The 16242-nt window shown below is 48.3% G+C and overlaps 1 long non-coding RNA gene and 1 pseudogene across 1 annotated transcript; both read right to left on the minus strand.

Moving 5' to 3' along the window:
• Positions 1 to 1532: 1532 nt before the first annotated feature.
• LOC144167022 (uncharacterized) lies at positions 1533 to 15576 on the minus strand. Its single transcript, XR_013321819.1, has 3 exons — positions 15196 to 15576; positions 14190 to 14289; positions 1533 to 2584 (listed from the first exon to the last, which is right to left on the minus strand). It is a non-coding gene; the product is annotated as an uncharacterized LOC144167022 (long non-coding RNA).
• LOC144170892 (uncharacterized) lies at positions 9156 to 10376 on the minus strand (annotated as a pseudogene).
• Positions 15577 to 16242: the final 666 nt, after the last annotated feature.

Genomic DNA, 16242 nt, shown 5'->3' on the forward strand with positions numbered 1-16242 from the left:
TAGTCCTCAGGGTTTCAAGTATGGCCGCGTGCGACACGTTGTCAAAACAGTCAAAAGCCCCTTTGACGTCCAAGGCGAGGATGGCGCTTGTTTGTGAGGTGCTTAGGTTGTCGATAACCTCTTCTTTAATTTGTAAGAGGATGTCCTGAGTGGACAAGTTGGGGCGGAATCCATACATGGTGTCAGGGAATCCTTTTCGCCCCTCTGCTGGTTCCTCCATGTGAGATGTAAGCCTGTCTAGCACCATGTGTTCCATTAGTTTGCCCGCGCACGAAGTAAGAGATATCGGCCTAATGTTCGATATGCCCAAGGGTTTGTTGGGTTTTGGAAGCATGGTGGCATCTGCGTGTTTCCACATGGCCGGAAGCCTGCCGCTGTCCCAAATCAGGTTTATTTTCCCCAAGAGATCAACCTTCATCTTTTCGCTGGTATTGCGTAGCATCTTGTTTGTTATTTTGTCTTTTCCCGGGGAGGTGTTTCTCGTGAGCTTGGCCAGTGCAGCATCAAGTTCTGCCCGCGTGAATGGCTGATCAAGTTCTGGGTTGGGGTTTCCATTGTAGTCCGGGTGGGTGACGGCTGTTGACGTGGTTTCCCCCAAAAATTTATTCTTTGCCGCTTCGAGGACGTCTTTCTCTGTGCCTGGAAAATTGTGAATAAGTCGCTCCACGTTTTTTCTGGTCGTGGACTTTGACTCCGAATTGTATGGAATGAGCGACCTCAAAATGTTCCATGTTCCCCGAGTGCTCAGGGTTCATTGTAGTTTATCACACAGTTGATTCCAATTTTGTTTTTCTAATTGATTGGCGTACTCTGTTGCTTCTTTTGTTAATAGGGCGATGCGACGTTGCAATTTCTTGTTGCATTTTTGTTTCTTCCACCTTCGGGTAAGGCTTCGTCGAGCCTCCCAAAGGTGTAAGAGGTGGGGATCCGCGTTAGGATTATCTGTCGTAAGTTGAATTTGTTTTGTGTGTTTGTTGGCCTTGTCAACCAATCGTCTGGTCCAGTCTTCGAGATCAAATAAAATAAAAGCCAGGCCCGCAGCTCACTGGTCTTCCAATAACGCCACTGTTTAACTGAACGCGGTGTTCTGGTAATATACTCTGGGGGTTTAATGGACAGAAGCCGGTTGTTAACTAACTTGGCCTTACCGCCGAGATACCAAGGCCTCCTAAAGTGCTTAGACTCAAACCACAAACAAATGAACATTCTAACTACACCACGAAGCACGCAATGCATGTAATCGACGACAAATCCGGTGCCGCAGTCAAATTGAGGCAACAGATGCAAAACTGTAGGCCCTTTCACACCTTTTACTACACGGCCTGTCCGCACTGCCTGTTTCGCATGTCGCTTCATACGTCGACTATTCCTCAATGGATACTTTTTTCCTGGTGGATAAACACGCACAGACCCTTTCTTTGGAAGTGAGTGGAGTGAAGCACTCCTAGGTGCTCACAAAAAGAGCAACCATGCAAGCCATTAAATTGCTTAATGCCTTGCAGCATTGCCCTTGCAACAGCGTCTACAGAAGACAGAGGAGCCGTGATATAAGAGACTATTTCTTCACCCGTTTCCGGATGCCGCCAGGTCAGCCCATTTTTTGCCAGCGCCATCACCTCCAAACAGAAAGGCTTCAGAAATGTATTCCTGGTGGGCTTTTCTCCCAACCATAACAGAGTCAAAATCTGAAATTTTTTGCGCATAAGAGGCGGAAGCTCTGGAATGGTGCAATGGACCGGCCAAAGAGATTTTGCCGCGCTTTTGAAAATTTGAACCCCATCTGTATTCCAGAAAAGAGAGAAATCATACTTGGAACGACCCCGATGTTCCCGATGCTTGGCGCCATCTACAATGTCTTGTAACTCATGGCCTCCTGATTCATTAGGTGCTCTAGAAAAAAACTTGTTTATCTGGTCATCTTCTAGGAATGACCGCAACGTGTCAGCAATCTGCATCTGCAGAAAACTGCCCTTTTTCTTGCAGGCCTGACCGCAGTTAGGACAAACGCTTATTTCTTCTTCTAGGTACTCATGGCAGTGAAGGCAAAAAAAATGGCTGTGCACTCCACTTCACCTCTGAAAATGCGACAAAAGTTTAAAGAACTTGTACGTACTGTCTGGAAGCGAGTTTGGCGATGGCAAGAAGTTTGAGATGGCACACAACAGTTGACCTAAACATTCTCTTGTTAGCCTAAACTTGAAAAACAGGGTTATAAGGACAAGACAAGCCTCAACATTTGTAAAACTGCTTTCCTCGTACAGATCATGCTCACACGGGTGAGGCTCTCTCAAACAAGCTCCGTTAGTAGCATCCCACTCTCTTTGGAGCTAGAGCATGTGTTCCTGTCCCCGTCGTCTCCGCCGTCTAGGGCTGGCATTGCAGGTTGCAGGCTTGAGGTCGCAGGTTCGTTGCCCAAGAATGCAGTAGGCACAAGGGTCGGTGCTGCATCACCAGGAGCTGTGTCAGCTGCTGCCTCAGGAGGTGTGTCAGCTCCTTCCCCAGGGGCTGCGTCAGCCGCTTCCCCAGGGGCTGTGTCAGCGGCTAAACCAGAAGCAGCCCAGCGGCGACGGGTCTCTCAGGGAACCTAGGACAGACGGGAATAGCAAGAAGTAAAATGTAGGGTAAATAACCCCCGAAAAAAGGCAAACGTTCGCACAAAAAAGGCTCACATTGCAATTAAGGTAGCAAACTTTCCACTGCCTACTTAGCAGCAGGCAAAGGCTGCTTGCCAGGGCTTGACTTTCAGAATAGAAAAACTACAAATCAAGCTTTTTGGAGCATGCATAAAAACCATAATCATGAGCGTGTCCTTTTTTTACCAGCAGAGCTGTTGTAGCTGGCCGTAATTTGTGGCGCGTAAACCACTACAAATACCAGAAAAATGCCCAGTGCTCATGAGCCCGTGCCTTGCAGTGACCGCCGAGTGTTCTCGACTTGCGTAGTGGCTTGAGGAAAACAAAAAAGACTGGCGAAAACCCCGAGGAGCGCCTTATGTTGCCTTGCAACCAATGCAACAGCTGGCGCAACACCTGCTCCAGGGAACATTGACGCGACTCCAGAAATGCTGCGCATGCGCTGTGCCCCAGCTATCGCCAAGCACTGCCGCCCATGTAATGCTTGGCATGAGGAACACGACATCGATGCATATGACAATGACTACTAGTAGCACAGTGCAAAGCAACAACGGAAAATGTAAATAAACAATTTTAAGCTTCCATAAATGCATGGTGATATGTCAGTAGTGCTCATGTAGAAAGAAATCCTACAGCTTCGCTATGATTCCAGCCTTGTGTGACTTGGTACCAGATTTGCCAGTTTTTCCCCAAATAACCTTTTAACTGCCAAAACGGTGTTGCATACAAATGAGTAAAGGTTGCGCTCCATATTTTGAGCATGTACAGGCGTCCACAGAATAAACCGGACCAAGCGAGCGCCGCGCGATAGCCATCGGTGCGACACCTTCCGGCCCAGCGCCTGCTGTCGAGATAGCGGAGGGCGCATGCGTGTCCCCCCCTATAGTTTGTGCATGTCAGTTTCCTTTACCGCGGCTGCAGCACTCCATTCCTCTCGAATGCGACGCGTGGCGGCGCCTTGCGCGGCTCGCCTACCGAGCGGGCGTGATGCTTGGCAGCATCTGGCAAAGTGCGCCATGAGCTGATGCCGCGTAACTGTGCGTTCATCTGAGAATGTTCGTTCGGCGCATTTTTTATCATTTTAATGACTGGAACGCAAACTGGCGTTGAAGAAAGGCTGCGATAAAGATTCACACATGACTAAAACAGTGCTGGTCGTTATGCGACGAACACAGTTGATAGCAAGAACTGAATACAGCGAAGGTTTATTCGGTTCGGAACAAAAAAAAAAAAACATCGGTGATTGTCCGAGTAGTTCCCCCTTATAATTGTGTGTGAATTTGCCGTCGTTTTTGATACCTTCACGAATACGTCGGGGGAGCGACTCATAAAGCGACTTTATGATTTCGGGACGGGGGCGCAGGCGTCCCCATTCATCTTCCACTGCCTGCCACAACTCGTCCGCCGTGCGACCCCAGTCATTTCGTTTGCCGAGATTCATCTTCATAATCCCCCACACGTTCTCTATCGGATTTAGGTCTGCCCCGCACGGAGGCCACCGCAGCTGTCGCACCGCGTGGTCCTCGAGCAGTGAGCTCACGGCTCGTGCTGTGAAGACAGGGCTTCGGTCCTGTTTCAGGATGAAGCACCCGTCCAGGACGTAGGGGAGCAGACTTGTCGAAATGATGTTACAGTACTGGGAAGCATTGAATGGCCCAGAAATTCTGACGAGGGGTCCCAGGCCGTCCGCAATCATTGCGCCCCATACGCTGACGGAGCACCTCCCACTGGAAAGAACGCTTTGGATGTAGCCGGGCTGGTATCTAAATACCATCGGGCTAAATACAGAAATACATTCAGGAAAGATATCTCCGAGGAAAGATATCTTCGAAGATGTTCGGAGGGTATACTAGATAAATCAATGAAAGGACATTCGCCGTGTTTGATAGTTTACATCGATTGAAATTACTGGCACATTTTTTTAGCGGGAGGCTGCACCCCCACTGCCACGTAGGCGAACAGTATCCTGTATAAAACTATGCATCAATTTGATCCTCTTTCCACATCGGGAATTACAAAAGCCCCGTTAGCCGATGCGGGTTACCTGAAGTGTTTCGTAAAAAAACAGCGACAAGAAACGCTTAACAAACGGTGCTTATAAAACTACGATTAAAACGTTTCAAATGAACCCAGCTGAATAAAATTTGCAGGGACATTGTATATCGGTTGCTCCGAAATATAGTTATTAACAGGTAGTTATGCATTGCTAGACTTAACAATTACGCTTAGCGTTGCACTCGGGACCCCCGAAGGAATGCTCAGCAATTCTCACATTAAACCGTGCTCCCGATTTGACCTCTTACACATTAAATTGAGACCGACTCAGCGTGCAATTGAGCGGAAAATGACAGGTGTAACAATAAGGGACAAGAAGAGAGCGGAGTGGGTCAGGGAACAAACACGTGTTAAGGACGTATTAGTAGAGATTAGGAAAAAGAAATGGACGTGGGCAGGGCATGTAATGCGAAGGCAAGATAACCGCTGGTCATTAAGGGTAACAGAGTGGATCCCTAGAGAAGGCAAGCGTTGCAGGGGGCGGCAGAAAGTTACATGGGCAGATGAGAAAATTCCCCGCATTTCCCCGAGGGGAAGAATGGGAAAGTGCGAATGCACTAGTTGAATTTGCGCGGTTCGGTAATGTTCGCGAAAGAGAGATCACACACACACACACAACTACAAAGAAAGAAAGATGCATTTATTCACAGACACCTATTTGTGTTGTCGTTGTACTTGATTGCTAGAGCGGATCTCAGCTTTGAAATTTCGTGTCAGTACTTCTTTAAGCTGGAGTGTAATGATGGAGTGACGTGACCTTTACACGAGGCGCACGTGTGGCATTCTGCCCTTTAATAGACGTTGCACAAAATATATACACGCACAAGGACACAGTGTTGCAAACCCAAACACTGAAACCGAAACTGAAACTACATCAATATATACAGAATACAACATATTTCCCTCCCTCAACTTTTAGTAAATCTGTTAGTATGTTAGTAGAGGTTAATCGCGCTTAGTTTTTGCATGGCAAGAGAATACACCGCAAGAAAGAAATTGTATAACCCGAATTACAAATACACATCAAAACACTACATCAGTGAATACACTCAAAATAGGCACACCAACACTGAGAAAATCCTTGAACACATTCACAGTTCGTGTCCATATCTAGCCGGCGGCCGTCTGTCTCGGTGCGGTTGAATACGACTGCCGGGTGGGCACGACACAACTGGTTGTTCTGTAGTGTTCACGAGCGGCCGTGACACAGTTTCTGATGCAGGACACTGTTCTGTGGCTGACCTCGTTGGCGAAGCAGGATCACATACTGCACTAGGCACAGGTTGCGCTGCAGGAACACTTGCCCCTGCAGACGCTGGCACAGTTTCTGATGCAGGACACTGTTCTGTGGCTGACCTCGTTGGCGAAGCAGGATCACATACTGCACTAGGCACCGGTTGCGCTGCAGGAACACTTGCCTCTGCAGCCGCTGGCTGCCATGTTGCAGCGAGAAGTGTCGCATCGCCGGGGTCGTGATAAAGGGACGAGTCACGACAAACGGGATGTTGCTGAAGGCCATTGTTGCTCGTGCGACGAGCAGGCACCTTGCTCAGCTTTGCGGCGTTCCAGGTTCTGCCGTCATCGAGGAGGAAGGATGCTGGACCACGTCGCTCGACGACTTCCCTGGGCTTTGAAAAATAAGTGTCACCCTTGAATGAAACCGATGGTTTCTTCACCCGCACCATGTCTCCTACCACCACCACTGTCGGCTTTGCCGCTCGCCTCCTGTCGGTGTAGGCTTTGCTGTACTGTTGCCTGTGCTTGGCACGCTGTCGAAGCCTGGCCAGTTCCTGATAGGGTGTCTTCGCGAACGACTCTGGCGATACGTCAAGGATGTCAAGCTTTGTCCTTGGCAGCCTTCCATGAAGCAGTACCGCAGGGGCCACTCCTGTTGTGGCGTGAGGTGTACACCTGTAAACGGCGAGATAATCCCGTACAGCAGTTCGCAGCGAACGCTGTTCCAGACGAGCCAGTTGGAGGTACGTCTTGAATGTGCGGTTGAACCGCTCGATCTGTCCATTTGCCTGCGGATAATAAACAGATGAATGCGACAGGCGGATCACTCGTTCTTTTAGGAAGTCGATAAATTCTTTTGAGGTGAACTGGGGCCCATTATCGCAGACTATCTCTTCAGGATACCCTTCCCTCGCAAAGATATTGAGCAGGAACTCGTTCACGGTTCTTGTAGAAACGTCTCTGCACAACTGCACTTCAGGCCATTTTGAGAAGTAGTCCACGAGCGTCAGTGCAAACCTGCTCCAGGGGACCAACGATATCAATCGCCAGTTTCTGCCACGGTCTCTCCGGTAGCTCCACAGGTTTCAAAGGGGCAGGGGACGTCTTGGCCGATTTATCCGCTGCTTGACAGATGGTACAATTGTGAACTGCTTCTTCCACATGACTGTCCATGCGGGGCCACCAAAACTGCTCCCTAAGTCTGGCTTTGGTGCGTCCGATACCCTGGTGGGTTTCATGCGCTGTTGCTACCAGTTGAATCATGAGAGATGAAGGAACGACGAGCCTCTCTGCCCGCAACAACAATTCTCCCACTACTGACAATTCCTCTCGAACTCTGAAATATGGTTTCAGCTCTTCACGCAAGTTCTTATGCGAGGGCCAAGACCCCTGTACGTACGCCTTCACCTTCTGAAGCGTGACGTCAGCAAGAACTGCTTGTTCAAACTGCTCTCTCGTCAGGCAAGTTGGTTGGACCATGCAAACAATTTCTTCCTCAAAAGTCAGCTCCGAATCTGCCACATGGACTGGCAACCGCGAAAGAGCATCGGCTACTCTGTTTGACGAGCCTTTCTGGTACTCCACCGTAAAATTGTAACGTAGTAGCCTTGCACACCAACGTGCAATTTTGAGTGGGCGGCGGCCTGAGCCCTGCGAGGACAGAAGTGAAACGAGTGCCTGGTGGTCTGTTCGGAGAGTGAAGCTACGCCCCCACAGGTAAGAATGCCCATGTTCGCATGCCCAAATGCAGGCAAGTGCCTCTCTTTCGCCAACTGCGTACTTCCTTTCCGCCGACGAGAGCGTGCGCGATGCAAAAGCGACAGTACGAAGTGTGTGACTGGCGCGCTGCTGGAGGACTGCTCCGAGTCCACATTCAGACGCATCAGTGGAAATGATAATTGGAAGTGCAGGATCAAACATCTGCAAGACCAGATCTGAGGACAATACAGACTTTATCCTGCGGAAACTTGTATCCACCTCAGCAGACCAGGCGAACTCTTGGTCTTTCCTAAGTAGAACACTCATTGGCTCCACCATCTCGGCTAAGTGTGGAACGAACTTGGCATAGTATTCTACTAACCCAAGAAACGAACGGAGTTCGGCGGCATTGTTTGGAACTGGAGTGTTCACCATTGCGTCGACTTTCCCTGGCAGTGGCGAAATACCAGAAGGAGTCACCTTGTGGCCCAAAAATTCAAGCTCCTGAACTCCGAACACACATTTACTGTTCAGCTTCAGACCTGCGTCCTTGATATGCTGCAGAACTGTCTCAAGGTTCTTTAGGTGCTCCTCAGCCGATTTACCAAACACAATGATGTCGTCAATGTAAAAGAGGACACCAGCACAATTGCGGAGTATGAGAGACATCATACTCTGGAAAGCCGCAGGTACTGACGCTAGCCCAAAACAAACGCGTTTGAACCGGTACAGCCCATCATGTGTAATGAATGCAGTCAAGTCCCTACTCTCAGGAACCAGGAGAACTTGGTGATAGGCAGAAGCTAAGTCAAGCTTCGAAAAATGCGTTGCTCCCACCAAAGCATGAAGCAACTCATCCATGTGCGGCAGTGGAAAGCTGTCCGGAACAATCGCCTTGTTAGGTTCGCGTAAGTCTACACAAAGTCTAATACTGCCATCTTTCTTCTCAATGACTTCAATGGGGGACACGCATTCTGATGCATTGATACGTTCAATGATGTCCAAGCTTTCCAAGCGCTGCAGTTCAGAAGAGACGCGTGGTCGTAACATCAAAGGAAGACGGCGAAGTTTTGATGCTACCGGCTGAACACCCGCACGTGTCGTAATCCTGTGAACAAAACCTTTTGCAAGACCCAGCTCATTTGTGAAGAGGGAGCCAAACTTTTGCTGAAGTTCTGGTGGCAACTGCGTGGACAACTTGAACGGACATGACACGGCTACTTCGGCATTCGGTACCGCGCTGGTTTGAAAGCACTGGAGTTGAGACCCTTCAATGCACAGCTTCAATGCCTTAATACCATCCAAGCCTATGAGAGAAGTGCCCTGTTCGACGACATAAAACAACAGCGGTGCGCTGCGATTCTCGAAGGAAACTTCCGAAAAGAAGCAGCCTCGAACCAAAATTGGTCGTTTTGAATAGTCCAGAAGTGTGTGTTACACGAGGAACGGGAAGCAGGTGCACACTTGGAAATTGCTGGTCAAACACCTTCCCCGAAATAATTGAAACCGAAGAGCCAGAATCAACTAACAGTTTCAATTTGACCTGCCCGACTTGAACGTTAATGTGTATTGCAGATGCAAGAGGCGGTTGAACCACAAGAACCTGGGCAGTTTCATCCTGCGACAGGCTATCAGCTGAAACTTCGTTGACAACTGCATGAGACCGTTTCTTGTTGCAAACATTCTCAAAATGCCCTATACGCCCACAGAAGAAGCATTTTCTTCCTTTAGCTGGGCAGCGTTGCCATGAAGCGCGATGCTCGCTAGAACCACAACGAAAACAATGCGAAGAATTCGCGTGTTGCTGCAAATTCGACGGACGGCGCTCTCGAGAAGAGGGGCGGTTCCCATGCGTACCTGCCTTATCACGTTGACCGATAGTGCGAGCGCGCGGCCGTGAATGCGGTGACGGTGACAAACTGTCCTTTGCGCAGGAATGCGCAGATACTGGCTGCACAGAAACAGAAAATTCCTTCATTTCCGCGGCTGCTTGCTCGATTTGACTCGCGAGAGCAACTGCCTTGTCAAACGACAGGGAAGACCCTTCTAACAAAAGACGTTCACGAACGCGATCCGACGACACACCGGCAACAAACTGGTCGCGTAACGTCTCTTCTGGCAATTTAAACGAGCACATCGCGGCGAGCTCTGTAAGAGCGGTCACGTACTCTTGAACCGACTCGCCTGGGGACTGAATCCGGCGGTGAAATCGGTGGCGCTTGAAGACCAGGTTGCAGGTAGTGTCGAAGTGCTTGGCAAGTGTCGCTAACGCGGGGCGTACACGTCTGGCGTAGCTGCAGCCCCTTGCTTCTCCTCGGTCTTCTCGGCCGCCTGCGACACAGGCAGGGTGCTGAAAATGCGTTGACCTTCGGGTCCCAAACAGTGAAGTAGAAGAGCCTTGCGACGCTCTGGGGGGAATTCGGAAGCACCGGATGCCAACAGGTACACCTCGAACATGTCGTGCCATCGTGACCATGGTTGCACGGGGCGACCGGGTGTCGGGAGGAACGGCTCCGGTGGGATGATTCCGGCGAAAGCCATCGGGTAGGCGTGGTTGGTTGGGTCCCGGGGAATTACTTGAGAATGCGGTTCTAAATCCTCGTCGCCATTGTAATGATGGAGTGACGTGACCTTTACACGAGGCGCACGTGTGGCATTCTGCCCTTTAATAGACGTTGCACAAAATATATACACGCACAAGGACACAGTGTTGCAAACCCAAACACTGAAACCGAAACTGAAACTACATCAATATATACAGAATACAACAGGGTGCATTAGCCCTTCTCACGCCCGATTCCTGGCCAATCCCCCACGTGGGTATGTGCCATGTCAGCGGCCAGGCAGCGCGCGCCCATCTCCCCCCGTTGCCAAGGAAGACGAGGAGATTCCTGGCCAATCGCCCACGTGGGTATGTGATGCGGACATCGCCGGTGGACGCAGGTTCAGGGTCGCTTAAGAAGTGCATTGCACTTAATAAAGAAGTTTGCGGCGATAACTTGGTCGCAGTTGGCACAGGACCGAGGTAATTGGAGAATAATGGGAGAGGCCTTTGCCCTGCAGTGGGCGTAGATAGGATGATGATGATGATGATGATGATGACTGTGGTAGTTTATATATCATCTAGAATGCACATTACCAGCTACGTTTCGCAGTTTAGTTTCCTACCTGCAGCTCATCGGACGCCAAGCACGCCGCTGTTGATCCCAGCGAGTGGAGGAAGTCGATTCGTCTGTGAATATAACTTCCTTCCACTCGTCCGTTGTCCATCGCTCAACTGCCCGGGCGAACTCCAGCCTTTCCAGCCTCTGGCGGTCCGTCACGCGCGGTTTCTGCGCTGCCACGCAACTCCCGAGTCCCGCCTCCTTCAGTCGTCTTCGAATTGTCTCGCAAGAGACATTCAATGACAGCTCCTGTCGAATTTCTTTTGTAGACAGGAGGGGATCTGCCACAGCGGCTGCGACAATCAGTAGTTCCTGCTCCTCATTGGTGACTTTAGGCCGCCCGCTGCGCTCTGCGTCAATGAGTTTGCCCTGATCATCGCGGTAAGCTTGAATAATGCGGCTTACAGAAGTCCTAGACCTCCCGGTGAGGTGGCAACTCTCCCACTGAGTAGTCCCTTCGATGAAAAGTCGCACGATGTGCCTCCGTTGCTCGATGGGGACGCGGGGAGGCATTCTTCACGAATATGACCATGCAGGACGAGTTACGTGCTTTATACGCTTCATAGCTATCACTGTCCAATGGGTGACATGGAAGGAAACGCCTCATTGCTTTTCGATAGCAATTCACTCACACCGAAAGCTGTGTATTTCGGTCTGTTTTTCCGAAGCGAATAAACTCTTTCCTTCCTACTTCTTCCCTCCTCCAATCTTTAAACCGCCTCTCATATGCCGCACGGGAAAAACTCGAAAAAAAAACATCGCTGTTTTTAGTTCTATCAACTCTGTGTTTGTCGCATAACGACCAGCACTGGTTCAGTCATGTGTGAATATTTATCGCAGCCTTTCTTCAACGCAGTTTGCGTTTCAGTCAATAAAATGATAAAAAGAGCGCCGAACGAACATTCTCAGATGAACGCACAGTTACGCGGCATCAGCGCATTGCGCACGCTGCCGGCTGCTGACATGCATCACGCCCGGTCGGTAGGCGCGCCGCACAAGGCTCCGCCGCGCGTCGCATTGGAGAGGATCAAAGTGCTGCAGCTGAAATCAAGGAAACTGACATGCACAAACTCTAGGGAGGGACACGCATGCGCCCTCCGCTATCTCGACAGCAGGCGCTGGGCCGGAAGGTGTCGCGCCGATAGTATTCGCGCACCGCTCGCTTGGTCCGGTTTATTCTGTGACCGCTTGTACTTGTTTATAGGATCACTGATTTTTTATCTTCACTTTTAAATGCAGTTTTGGATTTTTGATACCTCCTAATCAATGCAAATTTGGATTTATTTCTTTCTGTATTGTGAATGTTCACAACGTACTAAAAAACACCTTCAACAAAAGTTGGCCTAAAATGCACGAAATCGTGTCCAGGTCAGAAATTAACAACAAAAGGAGCTGTGATGCTGTCTGGCACCACAGGCTTAAGTGTTTTTCTAGACCTAACACTCAAGCTAAACCTTTTTTTCACATTTTAAGTATGCATAACAGAACACTGGTGGTATTGATCCATGTTATGTGTGCATTCGTCACTGCAACTTAGCGCAAGTGCAAGACAATCCTTTGAAAGGGCTTTACTTCTGTTTCAACATTGATGGCACTTTGCAAGTAAATTCCATGCTTCACTCTGAAAGGAATAAACAGCAACATCCTCCTTTGTCACTACTGTGGCTATCGTTTGCAATTTAGTCTCTACGGAAACCTTTCCTGAGGTTGAGTTTGCATCTGCATACTGCTGCAGCTAGGGTTGCCACATGCCCAATTTTGGATCGGCCCAACCGGTTTTTTCGACAGCACCCTCGTTGCCGGTCCGTACTTAAAACCAGCCGGAATTGGCTGGTTTTTCAGCCACCGTGCTGCGATTTCTTTTTCTTTGGCGTTCGTTTTATAAGCATCAATTCAGAAACTATGGCTATAGCCTGTATTCAATAGCGAGGCACGCATGCAGGCAACCATGGGAGTGCGCCGTCACTGGCTACGTCAGGCTCCGCAGAATGGCGGTACTTGTTTGTGCTAAGCGTATGATATGGGTTGGATAGTCCGAGCTCTAGCCCGCCGAACGCAAAGTAATGCCTCGACTCCAATGTGAGTGCGATTAATAACATCTCTGTTGACACCACCGTTGAGAATCGGGTTGAAACGGAGCAGGCGACGCACGCCGGTGATATTTTTTTTCTTCAGCGTGCGGCCGCAGTGGCACAAGCCGCGCCATGTCCATGGCGCTTCAACCATGTCCGTGGCAGTTTTCAGTGTTGCCAAGCGAAGAAATTGACAGCTAAACTTTTCAATGAATACCAACTATAAATATAAGTCAACAAGCTGTGCACAGACACATGATCAGAGAAAATATGCAGGCGACCGCGCTCTCTCAGACAGAGGGGGATGGACGCGAAAAGCAAAAAATCTCGTGTGTAAGAGACGTCGGTGCACGTTAAAAGATCTCCAGGGGGTCAAAATTATTCCGGAGCTCTCCACTACGGTGCGCCTCATCACCTGCGTTGCGTTGGTGCGTTAAGCCCTACAATCAATCAGATAGAGGGGGCCCAAAGGAAAGAACAACACAATGAAATGCCCCCATCATGGTCAAAACAAGCTACTTTTCAGTGCGACACCTTCAGAGCAATAACAAAACCAAAATCTCAATCACTTTTAGAACAAATGTTATGTTTATGTAAAAAAATATGGCGACTTTTTTTCAATGCAAGCTGCTTTACTGCCCCCCCCCAAATGTTTTTTTTTTTCTTTAGTGGAAAGGCAGCAGCCCTAGTTGCAGCCTCGAACTGTATTTTAACCGCTTCCAACGAATGCCAGTAGCTACAACCAACCATCCAATCATTTTTTTGTCACTGCAATATGAAGAAATAACGAAGTGTATGCTTTTAACATTTCTTTGTACCGATGGTGCAGGATGTTGAATAAGCTGTACTAGGGTAAAGAGCATTTATATGATGTTACCAGGCTTTAGCTTTCCTATATAATTAAAAGACTAGGAAAGAAACTTCAAGGGACCTCACAATGAATCTACTTGGGCAACAATGGTGCCACCAAGCGTCTTCTTTTTATGACATCTTTGGACTTGGTCCAAGGAATTTTTATGAATCTAAAGCCTTGAGAAAACGCGTTTTAAAAAATAATAGCGGGAGACTGTAGTCCAAGTAGCTGCAACACAACAGCAACATGAACAAAACATTACAACGAGAATGTCTGAAAGCTTATAACAATAGACACGTTCAGCATTTTTCTTCAGAGCGAAACAAATGTTCTGTAGGCATAAAAAATTCCTTGGAGCGGAGAATCTCAGCTGCTGTTGTTTCACTTGGGTGGAGTTGCAGCTAGACCTTTCGTATTTGTTTGCATAAGCAAGGGATACTGATTGTAAAATAAAAACTTAGTTTTCAGATCAACTTACCGTCTTTGTTCCATCCGACAAGTACTGCTTGTAGGGACCTCGTCTACGGCTCGGGTTCATCTTGGCTTCCCAGCAACGTCAGGATGTGTCGTCTTGCTTACTAAAAATGAAATTACAGGTTCATTACTTCTCACACTTAAGATGACTTTTAAATTTTCTACAATCCAGGAAACAGAGATTAAATCTGAAATTTAATTATATATTGCGCCCTAACAAAATAGGATATTTGACCTTGACAGGTGACAGGAAATGCAACACCAGCAGGCACTGGTTTAAAACTTTTCGTTGCGATCCCAATAATCGACGATTCATTGCATAAATATGTGTCCTACGGCCAGTTCTGATAGCTTAAATTCATTCTTCAGTGCATCGACTGTTCATGACAGCCTTAGAAGATTTTATGCGCACCTGAACACCTATAGCTGGGCAGAAAAAGAGCCTGTAGATTAAATTTTTATCGAACCTACTGCAAACTGCTATTTGCAAATGATCTTACTGATTGTTCTGTGACTTTACAATACCCCAAATGATATTTTCCAGAACTGAAAAGCGCAAGCAACAACTATGGGACGCTTTGTCCTCAACTCGGATATTGCGGCGCAGCCTGACCCTAGAGCTCACACAATACGGTTGTGCTCAAGTGCTTTCTTTGAATTACAGAAAGGTCGAGCACTTTTTTGACAGCACTGAGTTGACATAAAACAAGGAACCATTCGAAAGCCAACAAGAGATCCAAGGTCGAAATCCAGGAATCAAGTTTGCGCCCTTCCAGGTGGGGATCCTTGCTGCGATTCGAACGACTCAGGGCAAGGACAATTCCATCCCGACAAAATTACAGTTGTTGCATAGCTTCGTCTGGGAGCAGCTTTATAAGCGATCAAGGGATTACTCATTTGCGGCACGGAATGCTTTCTTCTTAGCTCAAAAGCTGGAAGTCATGCGAGATCTAATCGATCGGAATTTCGCCTTTTTTTTAGGTTGGGAGAGAATATGCAAAAATACTTACCCTTGACAAGGTCTCGACACGCCAAAGTGTGCGCAACAAGCACTCACGTTGACAGCCATGCGGGCACGCCGAGCTGCATAGGCCACCACGTTGTTCTGTGGAACCGGCTGGGAAAACAAGGCGAACAGTAGAAACGAAGCGTGCACGATTTTTGATGGGCCACTGAAGCTTCCCGATCATCGCGAACTACAGCAGACGTTCCCGTTGCAACGCAGTTTGCATTCTCTGTATTCACCTGACAGACGATACCGAGAATTTGCGAATGCACGTCGCAGAACACAAAATACATGCGGAAAGAACCGTCAACAAACAGCCACTCCTCGTAGTGGCTATGGGCTATGGCAATGGCCGCGAGCCAAACACACCAAACACTGGTTGAGGGGGCGCTGCACAAAAGCTGAGAAAAACTTGATCTTCAAAATAATTACATTTAAGTATGTACAGGTACCCCAAAACGTAAACGGACCACGGCTTCGTAAATTAGAAAAACTTCAATTTTATGCGGCTGCCAGCATAAACAAAATATGTGCGGTCCGATTTTATTCATGAAAAATCATTTAGAGGTTTCTGGCTAGGCCCATGGTGGAGAAATTTCGTCAAAATTTTCAACCCATGCTCCGTTTGCTTTTTGGGGTACCTCTACTTGGTTGTGATTATTTATGCTACTTGTTCAAAAAACAATGCAAGCAAAGCTTCACAGCAAGTGAAGCCGTATTCTTAGTGGCTGGTATGCAAAGTAAAGCAGATAACCACATAACGCAGTAGGAGGATCAGTCAATATCAGCAACCGACTAGAAGGTGTTCATTAATAGGTTCAAATAATAAAATCTGGCTTTCCTCAGGGTTCCATTCTGGAATCCTGATTCATGCAGTAATGATAGCCATGGGATGATAGCAAACTGTTTCGCTGTTTGCCGACTTCCCTGATGACAGCTTAACTCTACGAAACTTCTGGAGTGTTAACGCGTTGAGGCGTGCCGTAGTAAAGGGATAGGGAATAATCTAAACGCCCTGAGGATCTTTAACGCTCGCCAAAATTTCGACACG

This window comes from Haemaphysalis longicornis, unplaced genomic scaffold (assembly GCF_048455015.1).
Source record: "Haemaphysalis longicornis isolate Haplotype H1 unplaced genomic scaffold, Haemaphysalis longicornis Haplotype H1 scaffold_2, whole genome shotgun sequence".
Lineage (NCBI taxonomy): Eukaryota > Metazoa > Arthropoda > Arachnida > Ixodida > Ixodidae > Haemaphysalis > Haemaphysalis longicornis.